Source organism: Dermacentor andersoni, chromosome 7, assembly GCF_023375885.2.
Source record: "Dermacentor andersoni chromosome 7, qqDerAnde1_hic_scaffold, whole genome shotgun sequence".
NCBI classification, from domain to species: Eukaryota; Metazoa; Arthropoda; class Arachnida; order Ixodida; family Ixodidae; genus Dermacentor; species Dermacentor andersoni.
Window position 1 is genome coordinate 86,673,033 of NC_092820.1, and position 25,883 is coordinate 86,698,915.

Genomic DNA, 25,883 nt, shown 5'->3' on the forward strand with positions numbered 1-25,883 from the left:
TGGCGAACACATAAAGCTATTTTCACCGTTCCCTGGGTCCTTTTCAATACATTAGTGTACTACAGTGCTCCTCAGGTTTAGCGTTCTGAAAGACAAAGATTAAGGCAGGACTCAGCTCACAATGTTTGTCGATGGCGATGCGATTAGCATTTCAGCAATGCTGGGCCACCGCTTTTCTGACGTGGCATTTATTAACATCTGTAATGGTTAGTCTGAGTCTTCCATTGCTTCGTCTATACGGGAAATACTTCTGCGGTGTCATCCTTCTTTGGATGATATCATCCTTCTTTGACCACCCGCTCAGCCACACAGCCGAAGTCACTCATCAAAATTACACTGGTGGCGCAAATCCCGTCCATCGCCGCCCCTACCACGGGTTTACAGCAGAGCGCAGCATTATTCAAAGCGAAATCGCGACGATGCTGAAGAAGAACATCATCCAGCCTTCCCCTAGCCCGTGGGCCAGGCCTGTAGTGCTGGTCAAGAAAAAAGACAACGCCTGCCGAAGGACGGGTATCCATTGCATCGTATCGATGATGCACTTCACTTTCTACATGGCGCGAAATATTTTTCATCGGTTGACCTCCGCTCGGGCTACTGGCAGATTGCTGTTGTTGAGAAGGATTGCAAGACAGCCTTTATTACGCCTGATGGACTTTTTCAATTCAGTCATGCCTTTCGGTCTTAGCAATGCCCCATTGACGTTCGAGAGAAAGATGGACACCCTTATCTGAGGATTGAAGTGGACCATCTATCTATGTTATCTTGACGACGTAATCGTTTTTACTCCAGCCTTTGTATCCCACATTGAGCATCTCGCGACTGTCCTTGCTTCGTTTCGCGCTGCAAAACTTCAGCTCAACTCGTCGAAGCATCACTTCGGTCATCGTGGAGTAACCGTTCTCAGGTCCAAAGTTTTGTTGACATTGTGCATACTTCCGCCGAGCTTTTAAAGAAGGACGTCGCTTTCGCGCGGGGACAGCGGCAGGCTGAAACTTTCACAACCCTCATCAGACTCTTGACGGGCTCCTAAATTTTAGCCCAATTTGACCCTTGAGCACTATCTGACATCCGTACAGATGCTAGTGCTGAAAGCATTGGCGCTGTTCTTGCCCAGATTCAGCGTGGTGAAGAGTGCGTTATCGCTTACGCAAACTGTCTTCTGTCTACGGCTGAACGCAACTATTTTATCATTGAGCGAGAGTAACTCGCGAGCGAGAGTAAGTTTGGGTGACAGCGAAGTTTCGCACATACCTATTTGGTCGCCATTTCCGCGTAATTACCGACCGGCACGCGCTCTGCTGGCTCTCCTCATGGCATGACACTACAGGGCATCTTGGGCTTCGGGAATGGGGCTTGTATGAGTACAATTTCTCTGTAGTCTACAAACGTTGTCATTTACACCAGGACGCCGACTGCTTGTCCAGCAACCCTGATGACCCACCGGAAGCCACAGACTTCGAATCTGACACCAGTGTTATGTCCATCACAGGATTGCTCAACTTTGGCGATGAACAGCGCGGTCATCTCTTTCTGCGAATCATCATAGATCAGTTAAGCTCATTAACTCCCGATGCTTACCTGTGCCTCTTTTTTTATTTCCGAAGGAGTCCTGTACAAACTCAGCTTGCGCCCTGGTGGTGCTGACCTACTGTTGGCCGTACCGGGGCACCTTCGACGCACCGTGTTTCAACAACTTCACGACGCCCCTACCACTGGGTGGCTCGGCGCTACTCGCACTTTTCACCGAGGCCGGCGCCATTTCTTCAGGCCTCAACTCTACCACTATGTGCGCCGATATGTGAGTGCTTGAGACCAGTGGCAACACCGGAAGCACACATACATGGCTCCAGCTGGGCTTTTACAACCCATCGATATTCCCACAGAGCTTTTCTTTCGCGTGGGACTCGGCCTACTTGGCCCTTTCCCTTTCTCAACTAAGGGCAACAAATGGACTGTCGTTGCAACAGCTTTAGGCACACGCTTCACCATTACTGGAGATCTGCCTACAATATGTGCTGCTGACGTCGCGGATTTCCTCCCACGCAATGTCATCCTGCAGCACGGTGCTCCTCGTCAAGTCCTCACGTATCGCGGACGTTACTTCTAGTCAAATTTCAGTGATAATATCCTCCGCCTATGCTCTACTGAGTATAACATAGGCACTGCTTACCATCCACAGACAAACGGTTTCACAGAGCGACTGAACACTAGAGTTACCGACACGCTAGCTATGTACGTTTGTCCAGAACACCAGGACTGGGACGTCGCTCTGCCATATGTCACGTTCAGCGTACAATTCGCCCCACCATGACACTGCAGGTTACTCACCATTTTATTGACTCTTTGGCCGTGATACCGTCTCGCCCCATGATTCTGTAATTCCACAAGTCACAGAGTCGCACACCGCTTACGGTAGCGATGCGATATCTATAGCAGCACAGGCCCCTCAGACAGCTCGAGCTCACTTCACTAATTCCCAGGCTTCCCAGAAGACCCATTACAATACGCACCATAGGGACGTGCAGTATTTCTCTGGCTCCCTCGTGCTCGTGTAGTCACCATCTTGTCGTGTGGGCCTATCGGTCTAACTTTGTCGCGATATTCAGGTCCATACCGAATCCTACGACAGCTTTCGCATGTGACGTACGAGAATGCTCCCGAAGAGCCAGGCCCGTCGTCCGTACAGCCAAGAACCGATGTTGTTTATGTCTCCTGGTTGAAACCCTATGTGCCTGACTTTGCCCGGCCATAATCGCCAATTGGGACGGGTCGGTGCTCCAACCCCGGCGGTGTATTGTCGCGATGCGGAAAAGGAAGTGTAAGCAAGAGACGGTGACGAAGAAGTGTTGTTGTTGCTGGGGCGCTTCGGGCGCCATCTTCTAGTGTCAGCTGGTGGCTTCAGCTTTCGCCTTGCATAGACAACAGTCGTGTTTGTCTCCGCCTCACAAGAATATTTATACATATGGCACTGTCACAAACGGAGCCGTCAGAAAGAAGCGAAACTTCTTGGTTTTACTCTCTTGTATGATCAATAATTGTTGTAAGCAAAGGTGTTTACTCATGAAAGGTCTTGGTCAATTTATACACTTCCAAGGCAAGTTCCGGGTTGTGTAGAACTTCATGAAATACGAAAAGGCGCAGATAAGGTTGCTACTGCGCTCTCAACAGATTATTTCGATTCTAAAAAAAAATGAGCAATATGCACGCGATTGCAAAAGCAGGATCATTCAGTGCTGATAGAATGGTACCGTCTATCTATTAGACAACAATGATTGACACACTTCTCCTCTTCAGCAATGACCAAAGGGCGGCCACCTGTGTTGTGAAAATAAAAGGTGCCAAACCACTATTTGATTATGAGAAACTCCGTAGTGATGCACTCCGTTTTATTTGTGACCTGAGGTGCTTTAGCGTACACCTAACGGGCGGTACAAGCACGTTTTTGAGTTTCAGCAACGTGGAAATGAAGCCGCCGTTGCTAGGATTAGATCCCGGACCTTCGGAGTCAGTAACACAATGCAAAACCAGTATTCTTGTATGGCGACTATCTGCGCTGTAGAACAACGAGACTGAATCAAAGCAGTTTACGATTCGCTGGAAAGGTACTGGCATCTATTTAGCTAAACGAAAAAAATTATGAATTAGTCGTGCGTTTCAAGCGCAGGCAGTACTGTCGTCTTAATGGTGGACCACAAACTAAGTGCACTAGCTGAGTTCGCCCAAGCTACTCTGAAATGGTATATTTCCCTTCACGAGCTAGCTTGACCAATGCTAAATGAAGTGCGATGAAGTTGACGAGCTGTGCTCGTCCAAATTATTTACGTGGTTGGCATGATTTCTCGTTATTCGTCGGCTTTCGGTTCCTTCGAAAACTGTGTGGCAATGGTTTTCGACAGTGTGGTAAACTCTAAGCGATAAGGTTGTTAGCTATGCGTAGCGCAAACGTATAGCTTTGTTTAGCGTCGTCATAGTTCCGCCGAGCGTGAGGTAGACCTCTAAGTTTGTAGTCCGAAATAGACGTTTCATTTTATATGTATTTTAATATTTTATTTTTTTATTTTGATTTGAACCTTAAGGGTCCCCAAACGGGACATTACATGAGGTATGGTCGCATGCATTATTTAAATCGTTTAATGTTTTTATATATCATTATTTGTGATGACTTGATCGGAAACCATTAACTTTATATACGAATTTAGAAGTTATTTCGTTCAACTTTTGCTTACAGTGTGTCCAGTTCACATGGACATGTGATGTTTAAAAAGCTGAAACGTGAAATAAATGTACTAAAGCCACCACTTATCGCTTCATAATCCCCATTGTAGTGCAGGTATATCCTTTTCTCACACATTTCGCGCATTGGCAAGAATTATTTTATGTTGGCTAATTTCGTGGAGATAGTGAATGTATGATAAACTTTTGGATTTGTTGTAGAGCACTTGAGTCAAGGCATTCGGTGCATTCTACCGAGCCCTTGTTGCTTCAGTGACAAGCTGGGTATTGTTAAGCTTAGCTAGATGCGGATAAATTTCCTGCCGTCGGTTAGGTCTGGCGATGAAAACAAATTGCCATTGTGTCATTATGTTTGTGTAATTGTGTAATATGGCTGCAAAAATCGCAAGTAGTGTGGCGTGGTCAGAAACAAACACCATTCGCTGGTATGGTTGTGGGGATGTGCTTGGACAATCACCCGTAATATTTGCAGCTGCGGGTTAATATTGACGATTGAGCAAGATAATCGCTCGGGGCTTGAAATCAATGCACAGCCCACTAAGTGGCAGTGTAGTCATGAACGTATTGAGCACAATGACCGCAGTGTACCGCAATGTGCCGCAACGTACCGCAATCTACCGCAATGAACGTGCATCTAGCGCGGCCTTTGCAGCACGCACGGAAATTCAGTCAGTCCAATAGAAATTCATTATCGCTGATGTCTCCGGTCAGCCACGCCTCGTGAAGTGTAAGCCGTCGACTTGCAGACGATAATAAAATGCTAGATTTGAGTTCTCGCTTAGGAAGAAAACAGCGGATTTTAGTGTGAACTATACAAAGTGAAGGAGTATTCCGACATGCAGCAGATGACTGGTTCTATTTTTTTGTTGGCGCCGGAATCGCTGCGATAATTTCTATTGTAAGTGGTTTTATAAATGTCGGGTGCGATTTCACTAGTACCTGCCGCGCTTTCGCCTTGGGGAGGAGATGGCCAAGCTAAATCAAAGGCTTGTGTGGAAACTGGGGGACCTTCCAGAAGCAGCATATGCACGAGTATCCTAACTCGCCACACCCCCCCCCCCCCCCCCCCTTTCTCGTGTTAAGGAAGGAAGACACGTCCCATTGCCTAACCGCGGGGCCTCTCCTTTTTGTCGTGGACGAAGCGCCAGCCGGAAAAGTGGTCGCGCAGGTGCACCTCAATTGTCTGTGGACAGAGCTATTGACCGTATGGTGAGAAAGTGGCGCGCAAACGGCATCAAAAAGCAGAATCTGTTAAACTAACCTTGGTTGTATACTTTCGTAGATTACCCATAGTCCCTGACTACTTGCCGCATGAGGTTCGTATATGCATGTGTCTCGCAACAGTGTTTTGAGACTTTGGATTTGGATAAGCTCCAGCTAGTCAACGTCAATAATGTCATTTTCAAGCCGATTTCAACGAACACAGCACCTCCCGTTTGTTTTTCTTCTAGTACCTAGGCAGCTGCAGTGCCGACGATGAAATATGCGCTTATTTCCTTTTTCTGCGCTTTACTGCGCAAATGTCGGCATCCGTTTAGTATCACAAATGTCGCGTTGAGTCTGTATTTGTGTTCTACATCTTAGATGCGAGCCATTTTTTCAGTACTGGAAAAGCTCGTTTATGGCTGCCTTTGTTTTCTGTTGTATAAATGCACTCTATAAAAGCCCAGAATTTTGGCAAATACGTAACGATGGCGTCGGCAACTGACTGCTCGCAGGTGAGTCGCGCGTGCAGCTTCATCATCGAGAGTTAGGATGAAACACTTTCAGATTTTCTTTTTTTTTTTGTCACGAAAGTGTTCTGTGTCGAACCGCACCAAAGAACTATCCGCTCTTGTACATACGTCACGCAATCATAAGAATGCAAATAAGCGATATGGCGATATTTGGTTTGCCAAATGACGAGGATATTAACAACAAAAAATTTATAAAAAGCTTTGGTTTATAAAGGAACTGTGCTGTTCTATATGTGAATTCGTTGCAATGAAAATATTTGGCTATATTTATTTTGACTGTGCATTTCGTCGATGATATATGCCCGGCAGCCTTAACACCAAGGCGGCAGCTAAAAGAGATAGTCTTCAAAAAGGTATTTGCAGTTATTTTTTGTCATTTCCTGCCTACGTAATGGCTAAGAAATGAGGCAAACAAAATTAGAAAGGTTTTCTTTGTTTAGGTAATTGTTGTCTTCACAATGTACGTTAGTTCCAATGAGGATGCTTAGGTATCATTTATTTCATCATTGAGTAATTTTGTGCGCAATACAGCCGGCACCGTGAACATTAAGAAGGGTAAGGAAGTTGCCAGGGCGTGGAGGTGTCTTGCTGCTAAACATTCTAAGTTGCCGGAAAGTGGTACCGCTACCCGTTTTGTGGCACCTCGGCGTCTCAATTCTTGACATGTGTATGGGCAAGTGCAAGATACTGTCTGAGTTACAACGAAGCACTCCTCGCCAAATACGAACTGACTGTCTCGTTAGATAAATCTATGACGCCTGATAGCTTGTGATGCGCTGTTTACGTTGGGCAGCACCACAGGCCTAAAGTGCTTGCTATCGCTGTCATTGCTTCGCTCTTGGAGTGAGGCTGTAATCATTAAAGAACTGCCTATGTATGGACTTGTATTTCAGAAATGTGCGACGCAGTGTAGATTGGTTCTTAAAATACACGTTTCACTTTCGTAGTAGCACCAATTTCTTCGAAGGAGGACTCAATTATTTGTGCGCAGTGGATCGCGAAAATAAATATTTCAGAACAATAACAGTGCGTGCTTATAAAGGCACAAAAAGTAATCGAGTACAGAGGTATAAAAGAATATTATTGCTGAGACACTGCATAATATCGCGCGAATTCATATTTTCTTGTTTTCATATTGTTTATATCTTTAAGACTGAAACGCTGTCTTCGTGTTCACGTAAGGGTCTTTGAAATAACAGGATCTCACATTTCGCACTTGCTTTTCTCACAAAAGAGCTGTATACGATGAGGCGGTTTAGTAATAAAGCATCCTATTGTAGTCATGATGCCTGTCCGTGTTTCTCCTAAACTTGTTGGGGAAAAGAGTGCATTTGTTGATGTAGGCGAAAGTGCAAACTTGTGCGAAAGCTAGAACAACCGTAGAAGATATGCTTTCACACGCCGTCATGTGTGCGATCTTGATGACATGTGAGTTACAGAATTTACCTGTTGTTAACTCCTGACCATCCTATTCTTTATTTAAATTTATATCGGGCAAATGTATGAATCTTAAGACGCAAGTGCAGGAATTTAAATTAGGTGTACCACCCAGAATATTTAAATTATTCCCCCTGCCTAGCTGGTGATCCTTTAACAAATGTTACAATTTTACATACAATTTTAGCGTGCACAGGAAGAGTAGTTAGAGCCGCAAGCTATCACTTCATGGCGGTTCGTACAATAAACTTCAATTCTTGCCCGCATGAATTTTTCACAGGGAAAAACTCGCTCACTTCCGTTTTAAGCGTCAAAAATGCGCTCTTTCCCACAAGACCCTAAGCAGGGAGGAAGCAACAAATTTAAGAAAAAAGACAAGCGGAAACGTATCCGCGCTTATTAAAATTACGTACCATTCACCTCACACACATTCAGTCTAGATGCACATGGTTTGGAGAAAGGCCGTAGCTTTACCACATATCATAGCGGTGTGCGCAGAAACCCGTAAATCGTAATACATATTTAGTTACTTCAATCATAAGATAAGCACAGATTAGGTCGCGGCAGACACAGCTGGACAGCTCGAAGACGGGAGTGAAGACGGTATTCCTGGGTTCAGTTCGGCGGGGAATCAATGACAGCCAGTGAAGACCAGGGTGGAGGGCCCCAAACTTAGTGTTCAAGACCGCTTCACCCTTTCTCTTCAAATTAATTTACATATATTGTAAGAAACTGTTTGATTCCAGCCGAGCTCGTGCTGCTACAACGAGGAACAAGCTGCCCAGCTGATGATGATATATACAGATGAAGAAGACGTGCAATGAATGGTGATATGCGGGGATCATAAAGTTGAGTCAGGCGTGTGTGGCGCTCACAATATATATAATCCCCCAGTCCTCTCCTCTATCGAGCTTCCCCTCGAGTACATTTTCGGATGAGGCTTTCTCTCATCCGCACCAGGTTTGATTTCTTGCGGTCAACGTGTAATTCGTATGAGAGACACTGAACGTCCATCTGAACTCGATGGACACACCTTGCATTTCGTCACAGCTCCCGATTGTCTAATTCTACCTGCTGACAAGGATATTTTATTACTGACTTAGGATACCATCGTTAATAGTCAGGTATTACTTCCACTATTCGGTCAACACATCTCTAGCGGGCTTACCATCGCTCCTTGCCTGGTGAGGTTTTACGACAGGTATGCGCTTGTCACGAAGTTTTTTCCAAATCTTTCGCCGATCGTGATGCCCCAAGGCACCGCTGTCACATGCTACAAAGACACCGTACCTGTTACGCTTGTTCTCCTTCACATGGAGGTATGACGTTCCTTTTTCCCCTTTTGGAGACCATGGTACTGCTCAGATCTGCATGGTACAGCTCAGATCTTTGACGTCCGCTCAAAGCTTCCCGGCCGCACTTACCTCGCAGTGCGTCGCATTGAAAGCGAACACAGCTTCCTTATACGCCACCGCACATACCGCATGTCGCGCAGAGAGCGGAAAATCACCGAGGAAAACGTCACCGGAATTTTCCCACGCTACACAGTCCGGCCGTCCTCTAGCTATTGCTCGTCGCCTGTTGTGCTAGACCAGAAGGATAATTCTTTAGAATTTTCTATCTATTATGCAACAATCAACAAGAACACGCTCAGAGATGTTATCTCCACGCCAATAATCGACGATGTACTTGACACCCTTCAGGGTGCTGAATATTTCTCAAGCCTTGATTTCAGTTCGGGTTATTGGAAAATCTAGGCACGAAGCAGACAAGGACAAAACCAATTTTCCTACACCAGGCGGACTGTATGTATTAGACGTAATTCACTTAGCGTTGTGTAAAGATCCTGCAATCTTTGAACGTATGATAGGCACAGTTCTACGTGGCCTGAAGTGGAAATCCGGCCGTTGTTCTTCATTCCAGGTTTAGCCAGGACATTCAGCGTTTTAAAAAGTTTTGACCTGCGTTCCTGCGTTCCTAACGCTGGTCTTAAGCAGAACACCAAAAAGGGCTGATTTGCCAGCAAGACAATCAAATACAGCATCCTACCAGTCCCTGACAGGATGGCTGCAGTGCTTCTGGTTCCTCGCGTAGGATATCAAAAACCTTTGCGGGGTTTCTTTGGACTCGCGTGCTATTTCCGGTACTTTATACGACAATTCACAAGCATAGCATCGCCACTGGGCAAGCTGTTAGCCTCGGGCACTTTTCACTTGGACTGCAGAATTTGAGGCTACTTTAAAATTTCTCAAGCGTGCCACATCCAGCCCCGTTTTCTGCCATTTCGATGAAAGCGCATACCTTTTTGGAAACCAACGCTAGTTGTCACGGAACTGGTGCCAGCCTCCTGCAACGTGACAGCGCTTCACGAGAGACAGTTGTTGCGTATGCCATACGCGTACTAACCACAGTACAACAGAATTACTCGATTACACAGCAAGAATTTCTTGCTTTAGTTAGTGTCTGTGCATAAATTGCGGCTACATATTTATGGGTGCCGATTTACCGTAGTTACTGACCATCACCCGCTGTGCTGGTTGTCCTGGGCGAAAAATTTGCCTGATCGGCTTGAGCGCTTGGTTCTCCGGTTGCAAGAATAGGATTTTGACACGATCTTTAAGTTCGGCAAGAAACATCAAGATGCCGACGCTCTCGCTGGCCTCTGCCACTATCATCTGGTAGCAAATCTCTGCGTTACGCTTCATGTTGCCATGAGACTACGTCTTCACTGGCGTTGTCACCACTAGCGCCTATCAACAGGCTGCCCTTCAAACGCTACACAGAGTTCGCCTCCTATCAACGTGCTGACCCATACTGCCACCCAATTATACCACGTTTATGCGGAACTTCACGCCCGCCTAATGCTAGGGTTTGTCACCAGCTGAAGTAGTTTAAGCTTGAGAACGATGTGATTCACCGTTACATATATGACAAGAGTCGGAATAACTTAAAGAGTAAACCATGTATCAAACTTTTGTTATGGTTCCTGCACTTTACCTGACAATTTAACAATTTACCATTTAACAAATTTAACAATTTTAACAATTTACCTAAAGGTCCCGTTATTATATCGTAGGTGTGGAATCGGAAACCACCCGCGAGCTAATAATCACGTGAGCCAATAATATGATCATGGGGGGGTGTCGGTAACAACTGCTCAGAAAAAGTTCTACGCAGCAAAAAAAAAAAACTGCATTATGATTGTCAGACATGTGATAATGGGCAACTCGGAAATAATTTTGACCATCTGCGCAATTTTAACGTGCACCCAATGTACAGTACTTGGGCGTTTGACATTTTGGTCCATACGAATGTGCTCAACATGCCCGAAATTTGAACCCGTAGCCTTGGGCTTAACAGAACAATGCCACAGTCACTACGCCACCAATGCAGGTCAATGAGAGCTGGGTAACAACACAGTTATTCAGGTAACGCATTCAGTAAAGGAAGAAAAATTTTAACAAAACACTGAGTGCACAAACTAGGGGCTGCGTTGCAGATGCATCAATGTTTGCAGATGCATCAATTTATGACACTCACTAATCTATGCAGTAGTCCTCTTCTATTTACAATTACTGACAAGAAATTAGACATTTCCAGAAGTATAGGAGTGGGCACTATGCCACCTTTGAGCCAATGATGAGAAGTCTGATAGTGTGACCTTTTATTGAAGATCTTAATGACCGCCCCATTTGAAGATATATATTCATCCCAATCTAAGGTCAGTGACTAACTGCAATAGCTAGCAGCATAAATGATCGAAGAATTGGATATAAAGAAATGTATTGCGTTTGCAAAATAATGGACCTTTGGCATGCTTCAGCAGTCTTCGAAGATATACATTCATTCGACTTGCAAGTGCTTCAATTTCCCAATTACAATATGAAACTACCGAAAAAACAATGAGGAAGCAAATGTAGGAGGGTTAATGTAATATGAAATGAATAGTTAGGATAGCAGTATGCAATACTAAATTCTACCTCTGCAAACATTTAGAAGCAACTATCAGCAAATTAAGAAGGCTGTGGAATAAGAGATATGTCCGCAGATTAACGTGCCGGTCTTTTATGAGTTCGAGAATTCCTTCATATATATGCTAAATCATCTAGTGTAGAAAATATGTCCCGGACGATCCGTTTCTGAGCAGCCTCCTCGCAAAAGCCCTGTTACAATGTCTTGCTGTAGATAAACTTCAACGGACAACATCAGCTGATTATTTTAAGAGCTAAGCCTTAAAGCTTCTTTGTGGATTTGCTTAGACATGCAGCTGGGAAACTTTTTTTGGCAATGATACGCCAACACTGCCCATAGCATCTCTGCAAGAGACTATTCATTTTCTTTTACTCTGCAATACTTTCTTTATATACTCGGCTATTTCAGCTCAGTAGTAATAGTGCCGGTGCGAAGTGTTCCATAACTGCAACACTTTCGTGTTGACGTTCCCGTAGCTTACCATGTTTGGACGCATTGATGATATGTTCAACTTCACGATAGCGCCTCTTTTGTACTGTCGGTTCCACTAGGATAGCGAAGTACAGCACAATGTTTAGATGCCCATTTTTTTGTGTGCATTCTTTAGTGGAAGTTACTGAACAGACTTTGGAACGCACAAGAGCTAGCGGCCTGGTTTGATCCTACCGTAACGCCAGCCGCAGGTGTGAAGCGCGATGCAAGTTCTGGTGTGGCTACAGGACGATGTAGCGATTAAAACCTAATGCTACACCTTTCGGCACTTCTTCGAAGGTGTATGGGCCAGTCTATGGCAGCTGTCCTAGCCGTGCAGTCCACCATACCTGATTTTAACTTAAAAAGAATATACATATAGGGCGTGAATTGAACTTTAGGGGAATCCTAGGATGTATTTAATTATAGGCAAATTCTTGTTTCCTACAATTTAGGGTTTTTGAATTTTGTCAAACAGCGCCAAAGGAGGTGACAAAAATAAGACGGCCAAGAAGCGCGCATTTCTCACATTATAACAAGATCTGAACCAATATAGTTGCTAGAAATTCCTTTCTTGATATAAAATATTTCAGCACCCAATAAACGTATTTATATCTGGAAAGAGTTTCTAAAATGACAAATTAATAGCGATTTTGAAGAGCGGTACGTACTGAATTGGAAAAGACGAAAACCGCTAAATATTTCAGACAAGTTACCAAAAAGAATATTGATGTGTTATGTAATAAAGCTGCCCGTTAACAGCTTCCCAACAAAGAGTAAATTTTTTTCTATCGCACTTCTTTTTTATTCTCTTATCTCCCCCTACTCCTTGTCTTGTTCCAACTTCTATTTGCAGGCGGCCATAAGATTGCTTCATTCCCCCACCATTGTTTGCAACCCTCCTTGGATAATACTTGAATATGGTGTCTATTCTATGGTGTCATTGCGACCAATGTACCATACGGCATTTAAGTTTCCTTGTTGAGCTTCCGTCTTGATCACACGAAATGGTCCGTTATAGGCCGCGTTCAGGCTTGGCCCTGTATTTACCAGTACGAAGTCATCGACATCGACGTTGTATTTTACCTCTTGTCGAAATTTTTCTTTATTCTTTCACGATACCTTGATCTACTATCTTTGATGCGTCTCTGAGCTTTATGTTCTAGTCAATACCTATGCTTATTACCGCAGGCAGATAAAGAGGTCTCAGTTTCAGCGAATAGAGGAGCGCATCCCAGGCCAGTTGTATACTTGCGGTTGTAGTGAGCTATCACCGCTTCCGGACAACATTTCTAACCACATAAAAACGCTGCATACATGCTAATCTATTGTTTGATATCCCTGATAGTCCTTTCATCGGGCCCAGCTGTTGCGGGATGATAGGGCGCAGTGACCCTAACTTGATGCAACGCTTTTCGGCACATTCCTGTAGCCAATGACTTCGAAAAGCAGTTCCATTGTCGGAGACAATAAATTTTTACATGGTCAAAGATTTTCCTTTGAGATTACGGCATAACCATTTCTTGCATAGGTAGGTTAAATATTACTTTCTAATATGAAATTTATGACATGATAATACATAGGCTTACCTTTCTTGCTCCATACGAGGCCATGAGAACCTTTTTGTTGATTTGCAGTAGGTTCACCAAATGCCATCATGGCTTCCTCATTCGGGGCTACCATGATACAGTTCCATTATTTTGTAACGAAGGAACTAGGAACGGCAACTAGTCCATTTTAGTACGTTGAAAAACCTCGGTTTCTTCCGATATCCTTGCAACATTTGCCTCTTCGTGATTGTCTGGAAGCTTAATGGCTAATCACGACGTCGAAACCGCGTCCTTCATAGAAGTTTCCAGGCGATAAGCTTCTTCAAAATAAGATTGCTGAAGTTCTCCCACCCAACGACCTATCTTTCCTTTCAGTTCGGTCATCTTCAATATGCACATTAGTGCTTCATGGTCTTTGTATAGCTTGAACTTGGCGCCATCCAAATATGAACGGAAGTAGCGCAGGGCTTTCAAAACTGCGAGAGATTCTTTTTCTGTCGTGGTATAGTTCAGTTTTGTTGAATGTGTATCTGCGGTATCCAACTACACGAAGTTTGAATGGTCATGATGAGTCTCTCTGATACAAGAGGGACTCATCATGACCATAGTGATATGGTTCGGTGTTCAATTCGAAGGACAGCTCAAAGCGTGGTAAGCCCAACACAGGATCACAAGAAATTATTCGGGCCTATTCTCGGTAGACGCCATCACATTCTTCTGTCCAACAAAAGCGAACATCCTTCTGAGTCAGTGTTAGACAGTGACGTTTGAGAGCATCGTCTTGACTGAATGCTCTGCAAAGGCCCGCCCAGCCTAGAAATACCCTTGTCTGCCCCTTGTCTTATCTCAACTTCTATTTGCACAGCGTCACAGGAGTTCTTAATGTTATGATTTATTTCTACCTAGAAGACACTTAACGACTCCGCAAACAAACGCTAGATACATTATTTAGGCTTATGTTTATGCGTCTATAAAATAGTGTAGCAATTATTTCAAAAATGTGGCAGACAGTGGACATTATATAGAAGGACGCCGTACATTTCTACAGAAATCCTTAAAAAGGTGAGTTTTGTCTTAAGCAGGACACTTTACGATGTTGGGATCGCCTGATTTTTTTTTATGGTAAGTAAGGTTTCACTGCACAGCATTATATGATTAAACATACCAACTGACTGGCGCGCAGCGTACTGAAATATCGCCGCTGAAGTCACTGTGTTCAAAGTAAGGACCAAAAAAGTGGTCGTAAAGCACAATTCACTGGCTAGGGTTTAGGTTCTCCTTTCTAGTAAATTTACAGATTTACATAGCTTTGAAGAATATGTTTTAAAATATAATAAACGTTGGGAACATGCCATGAGAAAGCGACTTCCTCGATAACTATCAATAGTGTTACGGAGGAGACACTTAACAGACCGCCTGTCAAAACGTACACGAAACGCTGTTTCAAGGATTTTGGAGCGAATTGGGGTGCATCTGGGTCTCTGGTGACTCTGTACATCTACATACATCATGAATAGACTCTTTTGAATGTTTCGTAACAGGCAGCAATTTGGCGGAGGTGCACGGTCCCTGTTATTGCTACAGTGCTCCGCAGCCGTCAAGGTACCAAGCTTATCGCAATGCCTCCCGGAGAGGAAACACCATCGGCAACGGCTACGACTGGTTAGACTACACGTGACACATTCACGCGCATATAACTATAAGTTAACCAAAACGATTGACCGATAGTCCAAGCTCACACCTCTTGATGTTGATGAGGTGCGGATTGAAAGGGGGTACCTCGCGTTTATTTTAAATGATAAGTAATCTACCTACGTACAAACGAGAAGAAAGGGCGTTAACCGAGGCCCCTGATTTTAATTAGTTATATCAAAAAAAGTCAACAAACACTGACACCAAGGACAACCTAGGGGAAATTACTTGCGCTGAATGAATGAAAATAAAGAAACGATAAATTAATGGAAATTAAAGTGGATGAAAAAACAACCTGCCACCGGCGGGAACCGAACCCACAACCTCCGCATTTGTGTGCGATGCTCTACGAATTGATCTACGGCGGCGCCTTTCTCCCATCCACTTTCTTGGGTATATATATGTCCTAGTAGGACCCTGGAATGCTAGCCAGCGCATGCTGGCTGACACTCCACCCCACTCAATAAACCCACGCATGCTGCCTGAAGCAATCAATGTTGCCGGATTCGAGACCTCCAGTTGACCAGTTGACCAGTTGCCTTCACCCAAAACGATCATGTTCTTGTGACGCGTGCTGCAGAAAAGGACGTTCCACATCCGCCGCCAAGGTATGTGAATGGTGGCGCTAGCTAACACTTCCAGGGTTCTATTAGGACACATAAATACCCAAGAAAGGTAATTGGGAAACGGCGCCGCCGTAGCTCAATTGGTAGAGCATTGCACGCGAAATGCGGAGGTTGTGATTTGGCTGTGATTAATTTCCATTAATTTATCGTTTCTTTATTTTCATTGATGCAGCAGAAGTAATTTCCCCTATGTTGTCCTTGGTGTCAGTATTTCTTGCCCCCTCATGATACTACCGACATACAATGAACAAGAAGAAAGGGGTTTAACCGAGGGGCCCGATTTTATTAATCGTATCATGAGAAGCCAACAAACACTGACACCAAGGACAACATAGGGGAAATTACTTGTGTTTTAATAAATGAAATAAAGAAACGATAAATTAATGGAAAAAATGGAACTAACGATAAATAATGGAAAAAACAACTTGCCGCAGGTTGGAACCGAACCCACAGCCTTCGCACTTCGCGTGCGATGCTCTACGAATTGAGCTACCGCGGCGCTGTTTCCCCATCCACTTTCTTGGGTATTTATGTGCACTAGTAGAACCCTGGGAGTGTTAGCCAGCGCCACCACTCACGGACCTTGGCGGCGGACGTGGAACGTCCTTTTTGCTGTAGGCGTCACGAGAACGTGATCATTTGGCTGAAGGCAACTGGTCAATAAACCCACCTATGCTACCTGAAGGCATCAGCGTTGTCGGATTCGAGACCCTCGTTATGTAATGAATGAGAAGAAAGGGTTTTTCTTTTTTCCATTTATTAAAACACATGTAATTTCCCCTATGTTGTCCTTGGTGTCAGTGTTGGCTTCTCGTTATACCGACATACAAGTAACACACACACACACACACACACACACACACACACACACACACACACACACACACACACACATATATATATATATATATATATATATATATATATATATATATATATATGTGTGTATATATATATAAAGGCTAGCTAATGGAATAGGAATAGGCTCAACGTCATAATCTAAGTAACCAGGGAGTACTCCGTTCTCTTTGTATCGCCTAATGATTTCGAGGAAGCAAGGATCTTCCAGCGATGCGCTTAAAACTCAATGACAGCTTTTTATCCAATACATGATGATAATCGTGCTGATGACTGCATTTACAGCAAGAACCCACGAATCCACCTCGAGTTACGCATACGCAGGTCTGCGTTATCAACATTGCATCGCAATGATTTTGTATTAGAGAAAAGAGAACAAAAGAAATTTAGAAAAAATGAAGAGTAATATAGCAAGAACGTGCACGATGCAAGAATGATGCCCGCTCTTAAATGTAGCTGACCTGGAGTCATATAATTGACAAGTTTTTAATTAGTCTGAAACTTTATGAACGAGCTTGGTCGCTTTTTGATGAAGTGCTACATTCCCTGTTCAAAACATCTGGACTTGGAGCTTTGATTACTCTTCAATATGACCAACATATGCGCCAATTTTTTAGTCAGCGCTATAAAATATTAGGATGTGATCTGAGTAGTCCGTTGATATGTAAGGTAGTATATACGTTGGGAATTTATGTTACCCATAAGAAATATTTTGGCAAATGTTCGTAACTTGACAGAGTTATCCTTGTAGTTGGGTTGTGTCTTTAAAACAGTAAATAAATGGCGTTTATAGATCCTCAGTTGTCAAATTGTCGCTAGCGGTGCTCTTTCTGACCGCATGTAAAAATAAAATTGTGCTGAGAATATGAATGTAACTTTTTTTTTCAGGTAGCGGAATATTATGCCTGGAGCAGGAAAATAATCGTTCTCAAAAATCTGTCGAGGAACGGAGCTACGTGCCTCCACATCAACCCTATGAATATCCAGCCCCTGGGGAACCCGACTGTTCGTTAATAATTTCGGCATAATAGCTTCATTTTGGCAAAAGAGCCTTAAAATGGCAATGTGATAAACAATTTAATGACAGGGCTGGCTCTTCCAAATTGAACATAAACGAAAATTTGGGAGCAGAAGGAACAGACCATATCGAAAATGTTCAATGTGTTTTCTGAATCTCCTATATCAAGTACATTTGTGCAGGGAACACGATATGTGATGGTTATATTATATATTGCTTTAGAAAGGTTTATACGAAGTGAATGTATGCATTAAGTATAATTGGGCTCGTTTTTGGTCTAAAACATACATGGGCGTAAGCATGGCGGTTGTTGACTGTACGAAGCACTGACGGTGAAGTCAGCTTTAACTGCTGAGAAACCGATTCTACGTGGTTAGGAATGGTGTTGCTAGTACTGCATATTGGCGCACACCGATTACAGATAGTGTTGCTAGAATACCTGCATTGCTGCCCGGCACCATAGCAGCGGGGACCGAATCAATACATCTGGTGATCGAATCATTCAATGTTTCCTCAGAGGCGTAGGTTTCACGTCTGGATTGAGCCATGGTCAATTGCCGAATAAGTTTACACAATTTTTTTTTTTAGCAAGACCTTTCGAATACTACTTCCAGCGGAACATAGACGCCCTTTATCGAGTGGCTCGTCGATGCAAAAAAGTAATGTGGACTGACATGAGAGCCAAAGCATGTTCGACGAAAAAAGTGGAAAATGAAATTATACCTCCAAACCTTCCCTCGCCTGTAACAGGGAAATGAGTGCCAAAATCAGCCAAGAAGTGTTTTAAGCATGAATTGCCTTGAGCTCCCGTTGTCGGCGACCTTCAAGTGAGCTTGAGCCAAAGTCAGAGCCATTATCTGGACACTCAAACGAGAAAATACGGGCGAGTTGCGAGAACAAAACGAGATCATCCGGGCAGCCAGTCAAAACTTAAGAAAATGCGGTCTCTGGCCGCGAACTATTTCTACAGCACCATATTCCATACGCTATTTACGGAACTTTCAGTACGCTGAAATAATATTTGTCAAATCCACTGGCGATGTTCGAAATGCAGATACAGGGAACAATACACCTTATTCTGATGATTTGGCCGTGAAACAGAGCTGCCTGTTCTCTTTTGAACGCCAGCGGTCCATCAGTTCTGCGGCGTGGGTTTCTCGTTGCCTTGAGAGCTGAAGAAGGCGCCAGGCTATGTGGCGCCTCCTTCAGGCGATTTTCTTCTTCTAGCTGTGCAGTGTGCTCAGTCTCTCTGGCATCTTAGGCTGTCGGTCGTTGGGCTTTGAGCTGGCTTTCTTCATCTAGCTGGGCAGCGTCCATATGCACCAGTGCAAAGTATGGCGTTGGGGGGTGTGCTTTGATGTAGTGGGGTGTGCCGTTGTGAACATGCACTCCACGCTTTTTTTTCTTTATTACCTTGATTTCAACACCACTCAAACGCGCACAAATTTGGTCACTTGGTGCAGAAAAATAATATTACATCACTTCGACGGACTACATATTTAAAAGGCACTGAAATAGGATATCACAGACACCAAAGTGTCAAGTTCCAGAAACCACTCTGGCGGTTCAATCATGTGCTTGAGGACATCACGCGTGTACCTCAGACTTTCATTTAGGTGTTCCCTCGCAGACCTTTCATCTACGCGGGCATTCCTGACATCCATACGCGTTTTCCACACGCTGCTCATACACAAAAGCATCATCAAGTCAGCCGGCACTCCCCCTGTGTCTGCACACGGTAAGAAACGAATACCGAAAGGACGTAACGGCAGGTTTTTATTCAGAGTTCGTTTGAGAACATCCCACAAGAAAACTGAGTCATGGCAATCCAAGAAGATGTGCTCAATAGTTTCAGGTTTCTTACATATGATACAGTTGACAGACCATGGAACAAAGAAGCCCTTGCTGTGCAGCAATGGCTTCACAAGGAGAGTGCCCGGATGCAATTGAAAAAAGAAGGTTTTCACTGAAGATCTAACCGGCATTTTTCTAACGCATTTCAGCACATTGCGTTCAGGTCCTAAGTTATACATCATACGATAAACAGGATGCGGCAAGAAAACATCAACCAGATCACTATAAAGTTTCTTGCGCGTCACTGAAGTCAAAAATTCATTCGAAAAATGCGCTTTCAATAAAGAAAAGGACCTAACAACTTCCCTCAGAAAGCCAGTTGGTGTTCGAGTACGCTCATTTGTTGATGAGACACCCCACTCAGGCAAAGAAGAACTCAATCTCACTTGAATAACAGTACGCAGAAATATATCACTTTGGTCCCTTAAGAAGAAGAACCTACTAACAATCTGTTTCAAAAACAAATGTGTTAATCCTAGTCCTCCATTCTTCACCGAATGAAACAAGTTACACCGGCTAGTTCTCTCCCAAGTGGATCCCCATATATATACCGCAAACACTCTGTGAAGTTTCTGCACCGAAATCCTTACCATGCATAACACTTGTACTACATAATATACCTTTGTAACTAAAAACAAATTGCAAACACTAGCTCTTGAAAACATCGAAAAATTATGCCCGCCCCACTTTTCTGTCTGATCTTTAACCCTTTTTACTTCTTCGGTCCAATACGCGGCACTGTCACGATAATGTTGTAATGGCACCCCAAGATATTTTCCAGGGGTAACGCTCCAGTTCATATTGCAAAAATACTCGGGTACCTGTGTCCAGCTGCCGTGCCATAAACCTAGGCACTTAGTCCAGCTGACAACACTTCCAGCTGCGGCGCAAAAAGAAACGACCTCTTTCATAGTGTTATTCACGCTTTCTGTATCACGGCAAAAAATTGCCATGTCATCCGCATAAGCCAGAACTCTAGTCTCAATTCCTGCGTAGATAAACCCACGAATAGATTGGCTTTTAATTATTTTCAAACAGAAAGGCTCCAAATACAAGGCAAATAAAAGAGGTGACAAACAGCATCCTTGTTTTACTGATGACTCCCCTTTTATACTGGCGCCTAATTTCCTATTAATTACTAACTTTGCAGTGCAATCTTTGTAGACCATTCTTACTCCATCTGTTATCACTGCACCGGCTTTAACATGTTCTAAGAGCAAAAATATGACATCATGGATGACTCTGTCAAAAGCCTTTTCAAGGTCAATTTGTATCATGGCGACTCTGTCCTTTCTTTCATCGCAGCATTCCAGTATGGTCCTTGCAGTATGTATATTCGAAAAGATCGATCTGCCTTTGATACCGCATGTCTGATGGGGGCCCACAAGTTCTTTTATAACGGTCCGCAATCGTCGCACCAGTACTTTAGTGTAAACTTAGGCTTAGTCGCGCAGGATCTTTTGCTTTAGGAATTAAAATAATGTGCGATGTCCGAAAAGAAGGAGGTGCTTCCTTATTCTCGTACATCTCCCTTATCACGCGATGTAATCCTACAGCTATTTCACTTTTAAAGCACTTATAGAAAGCCCCTCCCAGACCATCAGGCCCCGGTGACTTGCCGGGACTAGGTTCGTCAATCGCATCCTCAACTTCTCAAAGGCTTATTGGTCTGTCGAGCGCTTCAGAGACCTCGTCTGATAATGTTGGCATTAATGGCAAGAAGTCAGTTCTATACCTTTCGATATCACATGTCTTTTTCCCCATCAAACTTTCATAATAAGACTCAAAAGCGTGCTCAATCATTCCAACATCACTAGTGACTTCCCCTTGATAAGTTATTTCTGTTATTTCTTTGGAAACCGCGTGTTTCTTCTCGTCACTTATTGCTCGCTTGGTCGGCGTCTCCCCCATCCATAAACTCTCCGCCCTTGCCCTTAATACCGCACCCCTGTATTTTTCTTCATCCATGACTTCAAGTTCAGACTTAACTTCTTTGATTTCTTTCGAAAATAAGCCAGGCGAAGAGCTTTCTGCGCTGAGCATGTATTTTAGCCTAAGGTGTAATTCCTTCTCACGCTCTTTTTCTTTCTGATAGACTGCGCATGCTCTTTCAATCGCGGCTAATTTAACGTCTCTTTTGAAGAGTTCCCATTCTGCAATGAAGAACGCTGACGTAGTTATGCTGAGCAAATTTTCGAGTTTTTCTTGAACTGCCTTTTGAAAAACGTCGTCTTGCAAAAGCTTATCATTTAGCTTTCATAAGTCCCAGCTGAATTTCGATGGTTTTTGTTTCTTTCCTATGGTTGACATAACGAGGCAATGATCGCTAAAACTAACATGTAGCACTTGAGAACTTGAAAATAACGGTACAAAGGGTAACGGAGCATAAATTCTGTCTAGCCTGCCGTGACACTGACCTTGATAGTGCGTATACATGGTATGGTTTCCGCTTGACAACACATAACCGATGTCTTCAAGCTCTTGTTGCCTTACAATCGAACTTAAAAGCAACGCACTTTTATCACAAACACTAGTCAACTTAGATTTATCTTCTGGAAAGCAAACACAATTAAAATCACCCAGTAATATGACATGTCTTTCACCATTCAAGTACTGCTGAATATCACCAGAAAAGACTTCCCGCTCCCGCGCTACGTTCGGAGCATAAACACATAAAGTCCTCCAAGGCATCTCTGAAAAAGTAAAATCGCAGAGGACGATTCTACCATCCTCGGGTGACACGACGGCTTCAACTACAGCAATACTGCTACGCAAAAGAATAAGGCAGCCCCCAGACCTACCCGCCGCATGACATACACTTACGGTATATCTAGGGCGGAAAACGTTAACCATTTGCTCCGTGCATTCATCAGTTGCAATTTTTGTTTCTTGAATGGCCAATAAGTCAACATTATTTTCAATAAGAATACGGTTAACTTGGCATTGCCTTCTACGCCCGCTAAGTCCACGCACGTTCAACGTCGCGACACAAAGACCAGTCGAAAAATTAGCTGCCATTTACCGGGAGGAGAAACTAAACCAATTACCACACATCGTCCGTCTCACATCTGCTACGATGACTCGACGGTCTAGGGAGGCGGACCATGGTTTTCTGGACTTCATAGGCGAATGACGACGGCCGACGCACATCCTGCCCACAAACCCCAGTCCCCAGACCCCAACAACAATTTTTCTAACCCAGGAATGCCTCCGCTAACGCGGAGGCGTCTGGGTTGTAGAACGGCGTTTGGCTGGAACGCCGGTCGGCGTCCCGGGGTAGCTTTCGGAGGTGGCTCGTCATTCCCAGTCTCTTGATCCTTTTCCTCTTGCTCATCCGCCTCTTCGTGAAGCCTCTTAGCAAGTGCACTACTTGACGTTGCCATCACGGTGTCATCAGTCTCATGCTGTTCGCCGGTCGTCACTTCTGTTGATGTGCACGTTTCGTTGGTCTCTTTTACCTCGACCTCTGTTGAGTTAGTTGATTCCACCGCGTCATACAATGGGTCTTTCCAGCCGTCCGATGACTCGTCTTCATTAACAGTCGTTGCCTTCTTCAGGGGAGTTAACACCGAGGGCTGGGTCTCTTTCCCTTCGCCTGAGACTTCCACTGCGTCGACCACGTCCATCAAGTGACCTGTGACATCTTCCTTCAATGTCGGGCCTGTCACTGTGGCATAGGTTCGGACGCACTGGGTCTCGTCGTGGCCGAAACGACGACAAAGCCCACAGCGTGGTACACGGCACTCGCGTCGTATGTGCCCGATGCCACGGCATCGGAGGCAGAGGGGAGCTCTGCCAGGGACGTGCACGAGCGCAACATCTTCCGCCACTCGCAGCTGGTGGGGCAAGTCTTCAGCGGTGACGCCTGCTTTCAGCTTAATAGTGACAGTACGGGTGGTTGACCCTTTGTCAACGCATCATTGTACCCGCCACCTGTCCCTGGTGATCTCAGTCACCTTTCCAAAAGGCGACAAGGCAGTGCGAACGTCGTCGTCAGGTACACCGTGAAGGAGCCAGTAGAGCTTGATATGGACGCCTCTGTCACACGGGTCGACGACCACACAGCGGTGGTCCTTGACATCAAACGCGTCTGCAGCGATAATCCTCTTTTTCCCTTCTTCGTCCTTGAAAGTCACCACCCACAGATGGTTCATTTGATATGCACCCAGCGCAACCACTTCCGGCATGAGAGACAGCCGTGTAAGAGCGTCTCGAAAATGTTCCACTCTGTAAGGCCTCGCCTTAACGTCACCATGTAAAAAAACCGTATGCAGAACGGACGCACCTGTTGGCAGCGTTGGTAAAATCATTTGGTAGTCCTGACCTGGTTTTTCAGTTGACCTGATACCGCGGCCCAAAAGGGTCGCTGAAGCCGTGTCCGCTCACCTCGGTGGCTGAAGAGGAAGTCGACATGCGCTCCACGCATGTTAAGGTTGTGGGTAGTATCCTCTTCAACCAATCTGCTAGGCCTGCGGCCCTTTCATGCTTACATCTATTCTCGGTTACGGAAGAACTAGCATTTCGTTTCGTTAGTGATTAGCTAAAATATTCTAGCATCCTTCACACATCTTTCAACAAGGGGTTTCATATGCGCGCTGGAATTAATTTAGACATTGGGCCAAGAATATCCCTCGCAGCTTGCGTTAGTAGCCTTGGAAACATTATTACTGCTCGCTGATTTTTATGTGTTGTTGGTTCCCGCCTGCAAAGGCTTAAAACTTCCCTTTTTGCAGGGTATCAGCCATGTGTTGAATTACGTTCACAAGTGCAGTGTAATCCGCAACATGAACGTATAGCATGCTGTAATATGATTCGCAGCATTTAGGGTATTTTCGTCTGCAGCAATTTGCACTTAGGCTACCTTTATACTATTGCAATGTAACATATAATTACGAATCTGTTATTTGCATGGACGGATGCGTCCATAATATTGTAAGAGGGCTTGTTGTTTTGCTTAACAAATACAATGATGTTGAAGTGTCCACAGATTGCCGTTCTTGGAAGCGCTCGTCATTGCTTTCCGGCATTTTATACCGATTAAGCAACGCATTCCAGCACAAACCTATTAGTTGAAGCAGCGCAGCGCACACACAGCGGTCTTGACTGTGTTTACATAACTTCAATATCACTCGCGCAAAAATAACTAGTAAACCTTCATAGCACATTTTATGGAGTTTACCAATGATGATACGTAGTATTACTTCTGTTTATGTCATCATCATCATCATCATCATCATCATCATCATCATCATCAGCCTGGTTACGCCCACTGCAGGGCAAAGGCCTCTCCCATACTCATCCAACTGCCCCGGTCATGTACTAATTGTGGCCATGTTGACCCTCCGAACTTCATCATCTCATCTGCCCACCTAACTTTCTGTCGCCCCATGCTACGCTTCCCTTCCTTCGGAATCAAGTCCGTAACCCTTAATGACCGTCGGTTATCTTTCCTCCTCATTACATGTCCTGCCCATGCCCATTTCTTTTTCTTGACTTCAACAAAGATGTCATTAACTCGCGTTTGTTCCCTCACCCAATCTTCTCTTTTCTTATCCCTTAATGTTACACCTATCATTCTTCTTTCCATAGCTCGTCGCGTGGTCCTCAATTTAAGTAGAAGCCTTTTCGTAAGCCTCCAGGTTTCTGCCCCGTACGTGAGTACTGGTAAAACACAGCTGTTATAAACTTTTCTCTTGAGGATAATGGCAACCTGCTGTTCATGATCTGAGAATGCCTGCCAAACGCACCCCAGCCCATTCTTATTCTTCTGATGGTATTTCGAATTCCTCTAGACTATTCTCTCTTCCATTATCATTGTGGGTGCCACTTGTACTGTATAAATCTCTATAGAACTCCTCAGCCACTTGAACTATCTCATCCATATTAGTAATGATATTGCCGGCGTTGTCTCTTAAACCCTTACATCTGATTCTTGCCAATTCCTAGTTTCTTCTTCACTGCTTTTAGGCTTCCTCCGTTCATGAGAGCTTGTTCAATTCTATCCATATTATACTTCCTTATGTCAGCTGTCTTACGCTTGTTGATTAACTTCGAAAGTTCTGCCAGTTCTATTCTAGCTGTAAGGTTAGAGGCTTTCACACATTGGCGTTTCTTGATCAGATCTTTCGTCTCCTGCGATAGTAATGTAAACTATCGTATTTTATTAGTAATGTAAACTGTTTATATAAACGACATTTGTTTTGATATTTGAGTAAATTTATTGTAGTGTTTATAAATGATAGTTCTTGAAAAAAATTATCTTTCTTTTATCAATCAAACCCTAATTTATCACTCAGTGTCTTGGAATTATTCAATATTTACAGCGGAAGCTGTATATGACTAACCTGCCATAGTTCTTTCGGTGCCCGGCTACAGAAACGGACTTCATTTCTAACAAACCTTCACACAATGGCTTTAATGTGTTTCATTGCTT

The 25,883-nt window shown here is 44.1% G+C and overlaps 1 protein-coding gene across 1 annotated transcript in view; it reads left to right on the top strand.

The window, feature by feature from the left end:
* Positions 1–7,263: 7,263 nt before the first annotated feature.
* The window catches only part of LOC126534143 (tabkunin 2-like), a 107,901-nt gene continuing 89,281 nt past the window's right edge, over positions 7,264–25,883 (top strand). The window contains exon 1 of the transcript XR_008613236.2: positions 7,264–7,400. The gene's annotated coding sequence lies outside the window, so the exon portion shown is untranslated. The remainder of the gene's footprint in view (positions 7,401–25,883) is intronic.